Here is a 13,004-nt window from a genome sequence, read left to right as displayed (position 1 = left end):
TTGTTTTGGTTCCCATATTGTCTGTTTCTCTGATTGTCTCTGTGATAGTCATTACCACGGAGAGGTGATCTTTCCCTGTAATTATTACTACTCTGCCAACGGTTGTCATACGGGTGGTGTCTGTTTTGGTCACGATATGTGTTGTGAGAATAGCCTTGTCGTGTCCAGTTATTATTTCTTTCATCGTGGAATTGTGACAGATGTGACCTGTAATTATTGTGCTCCTGTTTCCGCGTTCCCCGATTGTCAGTGTCAATTTCCAATTCTTGTAACAGACCCTGAAATGCTTCAATGTCATCTTTGCAACGTCCTGCTAAAATAATATGTCGTAAATGTTCAGGCAATTTGAGTAAGCAAATGCGGATGAGTTCTGAGGGGCTGTATGGGTTTGAAAGATATTGATTCTTATGCAACATGTCTTCAAAATATTTGACAAGACTGGAAAATTCAGATTGTTCAAAGTGTTTCATCATCATGATGCTATGTTTTACACGGTCTTGTGTAGCTTGAGACCAATATGCTGAGAGGAAGGCATGGTAAAACTCTCCTTCACTGTGGCAATCGTGAATTACCGATAGCATTCTTACAGCTGGTTCATTCTCTAAGTAGCCACACATAAATTCTAATCTGTGTTCCAACGACCAGTTGGGAGGAAAACAATGAGAGAATTGATGGAGCCATGCTTGTGGATGAATGTCGTTGCCAGAATTCTTAAATGTTTTGAATTTACGTGTAGTAATGAACAGCTTATAGTCAAAATCATCATGTCGGCGAGTCGCATATCGGTCATTGTTAGGTCGTGTCGGCCGTTCCATCTCAAAATTCGGTGCACATTCCCAATTTCTTTCATTACTTCCGAAATGCCCTGTGTTATTATTTTGCAGCTTTTCCGTGTTTCTAAGTCCCTCTTCCCGTGTTGGAGCGCGAGTGTTCTCTGAAATACGTAATTCTTGTATTACCTGTGTCGGCTGATCTTGTACTTCCCGGATTTCTCTTTGGTGTTGTGTATTAATTCGATTCTGATTTTGTTTGAATTTCCTAACTTGTTCATACTCTTCTGTGTCAGTGAAGGCTACAGGTGTTGTGTCATTCAGATCATCATCTACCTTTGTAGATAAGTTAGTGAACTGATCTGAAAGTTCGGCTACTTTATCCGATAGTGTACTTATTTCCTCAGTGTGTTTTTCTGAACCAAGTTTCAGAGTGTCCATTTGTGTTGAAATCGTATCTACTGTGTCTTTTAAGTTTTCTTGACTTTTTGCAAGTTGCGTAACCGAATCGGTAGATGCAACTGCGTCAATTTTAGCTTGCAAGGTGTTGTGATTTTCATGAACAATAGTTTGCAGTTCTTTTATGGCTGCTTCGTGATTCTGTAATGCATTTTCATGACGCGAAAAAATAGGTTGAAAATGCTCACAAATTTGAGTTTTTACGTCATTACAGACTTTTTGACATTTCGATTCAATGTTATGTAACTCAGCAGTTAAATCCTCACGTGTTTGTTCGAGAGTTTGTTCCAATGAGTCTAACTTTTTGAGATTTTGTTCCACTGTGTCTAACTGTTGCTGTGTTTGTCTCTGGTGTTGTTCCATTGTGTCTAACTTTTTAAGATTTTGTTCCACTGTGTCTAACTTTTGAAGCTTTTGCTGTGTCTGTCCCATTTGTTGTATTAATTGTAATAACAATGCATTGGTGTCTGAAACATGTTCCTCAGTGCTTTTCGGCAGTGAATTTACACCGGAAACATTCACATTTTGACAAGCAGAAAATGTGTCTTGACTTATTCGAGAAAACGGTGAGGATCCAAAACCTGAATCTACAGTATTTGCGAGATCGTGTCGTGTCATTTCGGCTTCCTGAGGCGAGCTATTGCCGACCGGTCGATCGATAATGCTTCCCTCTTCACTAATTGTTTCACTGTCCACGCCATTGTTTGACGCCCGCTCCATTTCCCTGTGCACAGTTACCAAATTACTACTTTGAACATTAGTAAATTCATTACTCGGCGGCGCTGATAAGCTACGCTCGTCATCACTATTATTTCTCAGTTTAGTTTGGAGCCTAGTGTTACGTTTTTCACACGCCATTATTGTCACAGTATTTCACACGACAACACAGAAAAACACAATTTGAAGATCAAAAATAAGAGAACACATTAACATAGCACTGAAAATAATATCTAGTTAATTGCAAGCGCAGCTGCGAAATACTTGGTGCAAATCTACATGCATGCCACAACTGTTTTACTATACAACAATGAAAGACTGCAACTACAAAGGAAATTCTCTCTACAATTACGCGCTAGCAATAAACAAAAGCTACACTAAATACACAAACTACAAGAAAAAATCAGAAGATTCCAGTGAGGTATCCTAGGCTAAGGGTCGACATATGAAACGTCCCCTTTGAACATTTATACAGGACTGTGCTTAACCTGACACACAATATTTTTAGCGCAACGCAATCTGACTTTCAAAATTCCCTACTAAAGAATGGCCCTGACAAACATTAAACTATACCTTTCACAAATCACTTACCTCACAAAAATCTTCGCTGCTCAAGCTACTGCAATACAGCGAGCGCCACTACTGCCAGCTAAATAAAAGATTCAAACTACTGAAGGCACTAACTACTGATAGGGGTAGTTAGCAAATGAAAGATATTAATAGAGAGCAAACAATGTATTTACCTTAATATCATCACAAGTCATAATATATATCAGTTCATGACAAATTACAAAACTCCGCCATCTCTCTCCCCACATCCACCACTGCTGGCGGCTCACCTCCAACTGCGCAACGCTACGCGCTGTTCACAGCCAGCTGCCGCTGCCCAACACTACAATGGCAGACAACAATGCAAACTAGCCACAGACTGCACACAGCACAGCCAGTGATTTTCATATTGAGCGCTACGTAACGTTGCCAATAAGAAAACATAAACAGCCTACTTACAATAGTCATCGAGCTGTGGGAGGAACTTCAGTCTGGAAGCTAGCATTCTCACCATTCCCTCGAGTCAGGACGGTGACTTACAGAAGATGAGGGCTGGTCAGGTCTTCTATGGATAAAAAATTGATCTGCAGGGTGTTCGACTCGGGAACAGGGCACCTAGTGGCGGCACTTCTTGGTACTGCACGTACTGCCTTACTATCCACACACTGGGACCACTCCTCAGGCTATTTACTGTAACACTGTTGGATTTCCGCCTTCTCACCATCACTTCAGCTGCCATCAGGAGCATGCAGACTAGTGGGGCCAAGCGTAAGCGCAACTACGCTCAATGACAGCGCTGAGACTTTGACGGACATCCACAACTATGCTAACCTGTCAGAACACGCCAACCGCTGATTTGCCCTGCGCGAGGCCACGGAACTGACCGCGGGCAACACCAAAGGTGTTTGAACGCAGGTTCCATTACAGGAGGTGACACACCAGTCAACGCTTTCCTGCAAAGCGGTCGTACCACGGCTGCTAACATTCCGCTACAAGGAGAGACTGAATCACTGTAAAGCACTCAGAAAAATATGGGTGCTAAGTTCATGCTGTCCCATTGACCCCTTGGGCGGGACAGGTACACTCTTCTGAATTTAAACTCTTCTGCTGGTCACCGAACTTGGTTCAAATGGCTCTGAGCACTATGGGACTTAACTTCTGAGGTCATCAGTCCAATAGGACTTAGAACTACTTAAACCTAGCTAACCTAAGGACATCACACACATCCATGCCCAAGGCAGGATTCGAACCTGCGACCGTAGCAGTCGCGCGGTTCCAGACTGTAGCGCCTAGAATCGCTCGGCCACTTCGGCCGGAGTCACCGAACTCCCCAGACACGAACATTATTGAGCATATCTTGGATCTCTTGCATCGTGCTGTTCAGAAGAGATCTTTACCCCTTCGTACTTTTGAGGAATTATGGAGAGCCTTGCAGGATTCATGGTGTCAGTTCCCTCCAGCACTACTTCAGACGTTAGTCAAGTGCATGCCACGTCGTGTTGCGGGATTTCTGCGTTCTCGCAGGGTTTCTATACGATATAATGTAGGAGTACCAGTTTCTTTGGCTCTTCAGTGTTTAAAAACACGCTAGCATTACTGACCCCACGACGTACCTCAGAAGAGAGACTGAAGAACGACAACCTACACTTATAGCATTTATAAATTTACAGAAAGTTTTTGTCAAATTCGAGTGAAATACATTCAACTTTTGAAGGTAGCAGGGATAAAATACAAGGAGCAAAACTTTATTTAAAGCTTGTACAGAACCCAGTTTGTAGTTATAAGGATGGAAAAATAAAAAAGCGAAGCAGTGATCGAGAAGTAAGTGAGGAAGGACTTATAGCCTATCAGCTATATTATTCGGCCTGTCCATTGAGTAAGCAATAAAGGAAATTGAGGAGAAATTTGTAAAAGTAATGTTCAGGGAAATGAAATAAAAACTCTCAAGTTTGCCGGAAACATTGCAGTTCTATCAGAGGCAGCAAAAGACTAGGAAGGTATAGGGTCTTGAAAAGAGGTTACAGAATGAAAATCAACAAAAGTAAATTAAGAGTAGCATTCCAAAAGGAAAGAAAAATCGGACTTTGTGGTTGCGTTAGTTTGTTAGTTATATGTTCCATATATCATTTGAACGATTCTTTTAACGAAATGATGCGTAAAGAGTTAGTTTATAATTTATGTTTACATGGTTAGCGATAACATTAACCAACGCATTAGTTTTGAGTACAACCCATCCAAATACACTAAAAAACCTGTTTTATATATATATATATACATATATATATACACACACACACACACACATATATATATATATATATATATATATATATATATATATATATATATATAGGCAACCAATTTTTTAACAGAAAGTAGTCCACGGGATTAACAAGTTGTCTAGCTGAAAGGCTTCAAAATTAGATATAAATCTTGGCTTGCTACGTGACAGACATTTTATGTTAGTGGGCAAATGATAAAACTTTCTTATTGTTGCATAATGAACTTCTTACTGAGCCACAGAAGCTCTAATAGTGGGAAATAATGGTCATTATACCTGTCGTGTTGTAGGCCTGGGCATCACTGTCCTTCTCAGATTGTCACGGGTTATCTATTACGAATTTCACTAGCAAATATATATTGTGTTGGTGCAGTTAAAATGTCTGACTCCTTGAAGATGTGCAGACATGACGACAGCGGATCGTCACCACCTTCTATTGTTACTGCTCGCTCCTGTATACTGAATACTTTCTTTCTAAGACGTGAGTGACCCAGAAAATCATTCTTAACACATTTTTGAGCGGAAATGTGCAAAATATGTCTGCAGGTTGATTACTTTCTTTCCAAGACCAGCAATTATGTGAGGAGCGGAAGTAGCTGAACTTACTTTTTTGAGAAGCTCAGTAATATGCTTCTTCCAGTTAAAGTTTTCATCAACATATACAGTCAAAAGTTTTTAGCATTCTGCTCTGTTTACTGATCCTGTTCGTCTCTACATCAACTGCTGGTACGACTCTACAGCACGAATTGAATATAGTGGATTTTTTCAAAATTAAGGTAGAGTTTGTTTTGAGGGAACACTCCTAGCTTGAAAAACATTATTAACAACCTCTTCTGTTGCTTGTATACAAACTCTGTAATAAAAAAGGACTGATTCTAAGTTCCTGCACGTTAAACAGAAACACACCCGATAAAACTTCAAAACAGTTTAGAAAACTTAGGAACCTACGTAGAATATAAGTATGACTGACAGCTGCAGATTTTCAACTACGACGTTAGCAACAAGAAACTGCGGTATTCGTACATATCAGTTTGTGTGCTCCATATCTCTGGTTGAAGATTTACTCGTATGTGTTGCATTGATGTAATTTATGATTTTTTTGTTTGCCCACTTCTGCATTCCTGTAGACGTGTACGCGCTATTTTTCGCGCCTAAACGAAATATTTCTTCACTGCTAAAATTACGTTTATGGGTGGTGCAGTGCTGACGTCGTGAGAACGAGAGAGCAAGACTGAGATAGGAAAGCGTATACAGATACGAACAGTAGGAGATGGGGCCATGGCATATGAAACATTCTACACGAGTCAGCAATATTTCCCAGCCTACCGCAATACTGCCGTGTATTCTAGCTACATCATAGCAATGGTAACGGCAACACTTTTGCGACCATATGGTATCGTAAAATGTGGCTCATGTAAACGCAACTTCAGTACACGCCACGTTACGCCTCAGTTTTATGCCATTAATCTTGTTATGGTTGAATTTTCTGCTAACACTATTACTATCACAATTACTGCTACAACTATTATTGTGTTATATTTAATTCCGTCTTAAGGACAACACTGAAACTCAGTCAATTTTCCTGTCTGTCATGTCTTCTGTGGAGATATTTAGTCTCTTGAGCCCTCCATATTTTCCCCAGTTGGTTTTCAGTCATTGGTCAGTCTATTTTCATTCGCTATATGTAAGTGTCCATAGAACTTTGCCCTTATTTTTTATGATATTGCTAATAATCTTCTCTGTCTCGTCGTACAATTCTTTTGTCGGTCATCTTATTGAGACCATCTCTTTCAGAATACGCCCACAGATCATTATCACTATTTTCTTCTCTTGTTTTACGTTACAAGGCCTCTTTTAAGTCTTATATTGTATTACACTAATTTGGCATTAATGAAATACTTCTTCTGCTCTAATGGTTCCATGAAAGTCTGTATGCTCTTTCTAAATACGTGGTCCATTCTTCATTGGATGTCGAGTTCAGTCTTGTTTTCTGTATAATCTCTCCCAGGTATTTGGAAGTTTCTACTTGTTATCTTTCCATACTTTGTTGCTAGTGGGTCTCTGTTCGTGGATTTTGTGTTCATGTACTGCGTTTATTCATACAAGATTTATAGTCCTGATTTGGTTGAGATTTTTTGCAGCGCCTGTAGAGCTTCTTAGGCTTCTTCTCTTTATTTGTTATGACGGCTACATCATCATCAAGAGAGCCCATGCATTTTCAGTTGACGGTTCTATCCATTTTTCGCCATACCCTACGCGCTGACTCCTTTGTCCCATGTCCTAATTGATTTCTCCAACATGTACGAGTTAAATGGGACGAGTTACGGGGCTCCGGAACGCCCTATACTTGCAGTGTTAAAATAACGCTTATAAATTACATCTTTCCTCACAAAGTATTAGAGGTAGGAAGTTGAACTTTTTACAGATTATTTATTGGAATATGGGCTACAACTTAACATAGGGATTTTACAAAATTTTAGTTCAGCTATTAAAGATGATTTTTTTCAATTGTAATGAAAATTCACAACATTTTTTTGCAATTTTTTATTTATATACTCAAAAATATACAGTTTTTTGGAAAAAGGCCGTGTTAAATTATGCAGAAGGTACTGTGTAACATTGACTGAAAGTTTGAAACAAATACGTTTGGAAGATCCTTAGAAAACATGTAATTAGTATGAGAAAATAAAAGTTTTGGGAATCGAGCGACAAAGATTGGATTAACGTTTTAGTGCATTCCAGGTCCATGGGATGGCTTATCTTCATCCTCTGCAAACTCCTCCTCCAGCTTCCTCTTGTTCCTCCTCCTGTTTACTCTTGCTTGTATTTCTAGACTCTTTACAGCCCTGTCTGCAGCCCGAAGGCGTTCCTTGTCTAAAGCAAGCATCGCTCGTTGTTGTGTTCGTAGATTTTGCTACCATTTTCTTCAGTTGCAGTTACTGCAACACTGTTCCAAAAGGTGGTCATGTATGAACACTTATCACATTTCAATTGTATTTCACTAGCAAGTCCTACGTGTTTTATTATGGAGAGTTCCAGACCAACTTCACTACAATGAATACACCTTACACAGTTTGAAAAAATTCCTTTGAGAACCGACATATCAAATATTTCATTCACATCCGATTCGCCCATAAAACATTCATAGTTTTCACTCATTGAACCAAGCTTCTTCTGTGAAGTATTTTCTTTCCCGCTTTGACTGCTATGGGTAGGTGTACTTAAGAGGTTAGGTTCACTCACTTGGTTATCGTCTTTATTGTTTACAGTAGTAACACATACCTTTGGCTTTCCAACATTTCTCCTTTTCTTAAAAGCCTTCAGAGGATTTCTAATAACTTTACTTTTACTCATTATTATACTTCAACAAAACAGAGACTCAAGAAACAGAATTAGTTACGAATATTTTCGAGACAACGACAGAGTAAATAAACATGAAACAATCGACAATCACACCAGCGATATATATTGAACCATCACAGGTTAGCCACAACACATACTTTATCTCACATCACTAAAATGTACCTGATGAACACGGACGTTAATAATAACACCATTTGACAGCAGTTCAACAGCGCCACAGTGGGTCACGCCCATGTAGAACACATTTCAAAAAAAATTTAAAAATAGTTGTAGTGTTCGGAATTGAATAAATTATATATCTATTAAAAGGTAATAGTCTGCAGATTCAGAAAACGCAAAAAAGTAAAAATTGAACTTTTCATGATTTTGAGCCTTTCTGGAGCCCCTTAAATGGGACCGTCTCCAGGTCTCAAAGCTATCTTGATTTCGAATGGTTCCGAGATCTCTCCCATGAAATTCTTTGCATATAAAGTTTCTTGTTGTTAATACTGTTCTTAGTCAGATCTGTTCAATAAATTATCTTCTCTTTCTGATCCTTCCTTGGTATCCTCCTATCTGTGGATCTATCTGAGGTTCTAGCCTATTTAATCAGGGCTTTGGATAGAATTTTTACGTCACAGTCAGTAGCGAAATTCCTCTGTAGTTATTAAGAGTTTGTTTTGTCTCGGCCGGCCGTGGTTCTAGGCGCTACAGTCTGGAACCGCGCGACCGCTACGGTCGCAGGTTTGAATCCTGCCTCGGGCATGGATGTGTGTGATGTCCTTAGGTTAATTAGGTTTAAGTAGTTATAAGTTCTAGGGGACTGATGATCTCAGCAGTTAAGTCCCATAGTGCTCAGAGCCAGTTTTTGTTTTGTCTCGTGTAGGAAGTGTATTAGATCTGACTTTCAATCTTCTCTCACCTTTTCTGTTTCACTGATGTTTTGATTATTCTTTGCATTTATGTTGTAATGTTTCCGTGGATTAATTTCCAAGTGTATAAAATCAATTCGTCTTCTCCAGGTGGTCTTATTTTTCAAAGATTTTATTTATTTTTTTCGTAATTTCCTTGTGTGTCGAAGTCTTGGAATCAAGGTCTGGTTCTGACTCCTCGAACTGTAGCCTCTGTGTCAGTTTATCTTAGTTGAATAGTTTGTCGAGGGGTTGCTTCATTTTGGGTTTGGCTCCTTGTCTTTTGATGGATACTACCGGTGGTGACATTATGTGATATGTACTCTGAATGTTCTGTAAAAATTTCATGATTTTTTTTTATTTGTTGAACTTCGCTTCTACCTCTTTCTAACTGTGATTTTCAGCACTTCTTTTCCCCTTTGGATTATTTTCGAAGAGGTCTTCTGTATCCTGTTGAATATTTCCCCTTTTTAGAATGTTCCATGACTAAAATTTTTTACAGGCTTGTATCCTGACTTCTATGTTCTGTCGCATGTAGTATTCCACCATTTGTGTTTAATTTCTCCTGGTGGTTTCCAAGGTTTTATTGATTCTATCATCTTTCTAACAGCTCAGTCGGTACTGTCGATTTTCTTAATTTTTTCTGATATTTCTTTCTTGTTTCACTGCAGATACGTCGTGTTGGTTCCGAAATTCCTGTTGAAGCTTTTAATTTGTCTGGTGGGTATAAATTTAGCTTTGACTGACTAGGTGATAACCGAATTCGAAAAATCTTTTCATTTTTATTACATTTATAGCTTCTCTGGCCCTCTTTCGTGGTTATCACTATCTGGTATGTCTGAAATTGTCCTAGGGCGTTGTTGCCTGATTTCCTAGTTCCTAGTTTTTTATGTGGTTCCTGGAACTGCATTGACATGATTTTGAGGTCGAAATTCCTGCAGACGTATATCAGGTTTCCTCCATTCTTGTTTGCCCTCCTGTAGGCCGTGTGTATTCCTGTTGTGGTTCTGAATTTTCTTTCACTGCCTAACTGGGCTTTAAAAATCTCCTAATAACATTTTTACGAGCTTCGTGGGGATTTTTGTCGGTGGTTTCTTCCAGATCTTCCCAGAATTTTTATATAATCTGTGGGTTTTTCTTGTTATAGTTATTTATGGGGGGACATACACACTGATTAGTGTATAGGATTTCTTTCCAGATCGTATCGTGAATGTTGATATTTTTTCTGATTCTGAAGTGAGCTCTGTTACAGAATACAGGGTCGATTTGTGTATTACAAATCCTGTTTCGAAGGCTTTCCTTCCTGGAATCGTTGTGTTATGTTTCCCGTCGTATATTCTGTAGTTTCTCGAGTCAACGTGGCTCTCATCTAAGAATCGTGTTTTCGGAATTGCCAAAATTTTTATATTGAATTTACCCATGGTGTTCGGTAGTGTGTTCGTATCGATCGTTCCCATTTAAAATATTCATTTAGTCTCGGTTTTTTTTTAAGAAGCTCCGACTCCCTGTTCATGACATGACCGATCCCCTGGAATCCGGTGATCAAGCCTGTTACTCAGTATTACTGACTAGGGCCCAGGGTAGTGGATTCTTTGTTGTTCTTTCAAGCTTACTGGTTTGTTTTGAAGTTTTGGTGGTGAAATCCCAAAGGATCTCACACAATTTCTACTGGAGTTTTGAGTTCTAGAGGATGCAGTCACAGTCGAGCTCACAGAGCCAACGGTCGCTGACCAGAGTACTGACGGCTACAGCATAAACGTGCCTGGATTATTTGTTTTCTCCTGTAACCCTACCCAGGGACCCTGTCAGCTTGCTACCATCCGGAAGCAGAAGGACACAGGTTTTTAACAATGTTGTTACTCCTCCTACTCCTCCTTCCTCTACACTTGCGAGAAGAGGCACTGGGCAGGGGTTCGGAAATGGCGGAGTTAGTTATTATCACTAAGAACTATCAGATGATTTGCTGTAGTCTGTAGTATTACATCAAATGGTCATATTTATATGTAGGTCATCCTTACATTATTAGTGGTACCGATAATATTATTGTTTGTGAAACAGTATAATTAATTAATTACATTGTGGTACGGAAAAGTTTTTATTTGTGAACCCATGGGCCAATGTAAGAAAGAAGTTAAAGGTCGTAACCTCACCAGTTTGAATGAATAAATAAACACAAAAATCTAAACCTTCATGTGACCACAAATGAATATTCAACACAGTGAAGTCTAGCAGCAACCATTCAAAGAAAACAGATATGACAGAAGAAAAGACAACAGAGTATGGATAACATTGTCGAGAACTAGTTACAATGTTGAATAAGTGGTTCACGAAGTTCTTGCCACGTCGGATTTGTATTCATTCTTAAGCTCCCGACGACTTCCTCTGCCATCGTCATCTCAAGTTTTCAGTAGGCCGTTAGGTACTTTATTTTGTGGCCAAATTATAATCTATGTAATGGCCTACTGAATTCTGCTGGCGATAATGACAACGGAGGAATTTGTCGTAAACTTGAGAGTGAATAAAAGTTTAACGCGGCAAGAAATTCATAAAGCATCTATTCAAGAATGTCGCCACGAAAAAACTACATTTCTATGCTTGTAATATTAATGGCGCTGAGGCAGGAGACAGCGGAGTAAGTTACAGGATGTGTGTAAAATTCAGATAACAATGTGTTACTACGCCATATCATTATTTACTGAGATTTCGCCCACATTTGACCCAGCGGAAGGCTACAGTCGTTATCGAACGAAATGCTCTGCCTTCACATGTTCTTCATGTGAAACACATTTTCAACACGACTGCCTGAAAGTATTACTTCTACAACGGTGTTGATACTGTAAGATTTAGCAACTATATTACCTGCGGTATAAAATATTAATCCAACTTTAATTTGGTTTCTTTTAAGGTATTGGCCAATTTTATTTGAGTCACTCACGTGATTTCAAGCCCCATTTTGGGCACCGAAGGTGTGGTAACTCGTGTGATATATGAAACGAACGCTGGACGGTAAAATGTGGTGAATGGGAATTTTTAGTAGAAATACAGGCAAAAATTAATAGTTGACCTGCAATTTGGTAGGCAGGCCCGAATAACGTTAATCAGTACGAAGGCTATCTTTTCGAAGGATGTGTGCAAAACTTCGCAACGACTGAGAGGTGAACACAGGTGATATGAAACTTCCTGGCAGATAAACTGTCTGTCGGAGAGAGACTCGAACTCGGGATCTTGCCTTTCACGGGCAAGTGCTCTACCGCGCGCGAGTCTCGGTCCAACACACAGTTTCAATCCACCAGGAAGTTTCGCTGCAGAGCGAAAACTTCATTCTGAAAACATCCACGCCGGCCGGAGTGGCCGAGCGGTTCTAGGCGCTACAGTCTGTAACCGCACGTCCACTACGGTCGCAGGTTCGAATCCTGCCTCGGGCATGGATGTGTGTGATGTCCTTAGGTTTAACTAGTTCTAAGTTCTAGGGGACTGATGACCTCAGCATAGTGCTCAGAGCCATTTGAACCAATTTTTGAAAACATCCCCCCCCCCCCCCACGTCTGTGGCTAACCCATGTCTTCGCAATATCCTTTCTTCCATGACCGCTAGTCCTGCAAGTTTTGCAGGAGAGCTTCTGTGATGTCTGAAAGGTAGGAGACGAGGTACTGGTGGAAGTAGAGCTGTGAGGACAAGGCGTTAGGAGTGCTTGGGTAGCTCAGTCAGTGGAGCACGTGCCCGTGAAAGGCAGAGGTTGCGAGTTCGAATCTCGGTCTGGCACACAGTTTTAATGCGCCAGGATGTTTCAAGTACGCTAATAGCCGTTGATCTAGCAGATAAAAAGAATCCATCAACGTATCAGACATAAGCTTTCTCAGAAACGCACCAATAACTGAAAAACAGAAATTCAGCAGAAAATTTATAATTAACTGACACTAACAAGAAACTAGCCAACAAGCCACAAAATTTATCATTCCTCATATCAGCAATCCT

Source organism: Schistocerca piceifrons, chromosome 7, assembly GCF_021461385.2.
Source record: "Schistocerca piceifrons isolate TAMUIC-IGC-003096 chromosome 7, iqSchPice1.1, whole genome shotgun sequence".
Classification (NCBI taxonomy): domain Eukaryota; kingdom Metazoa; phylum Arthropoda; class Insecta; order Orthoptera; family Acrididae; genus Schistocerca; species Schistocerca piceifrons.
This window is presented reverse-complemented; position numbering follows the sequence as displayed.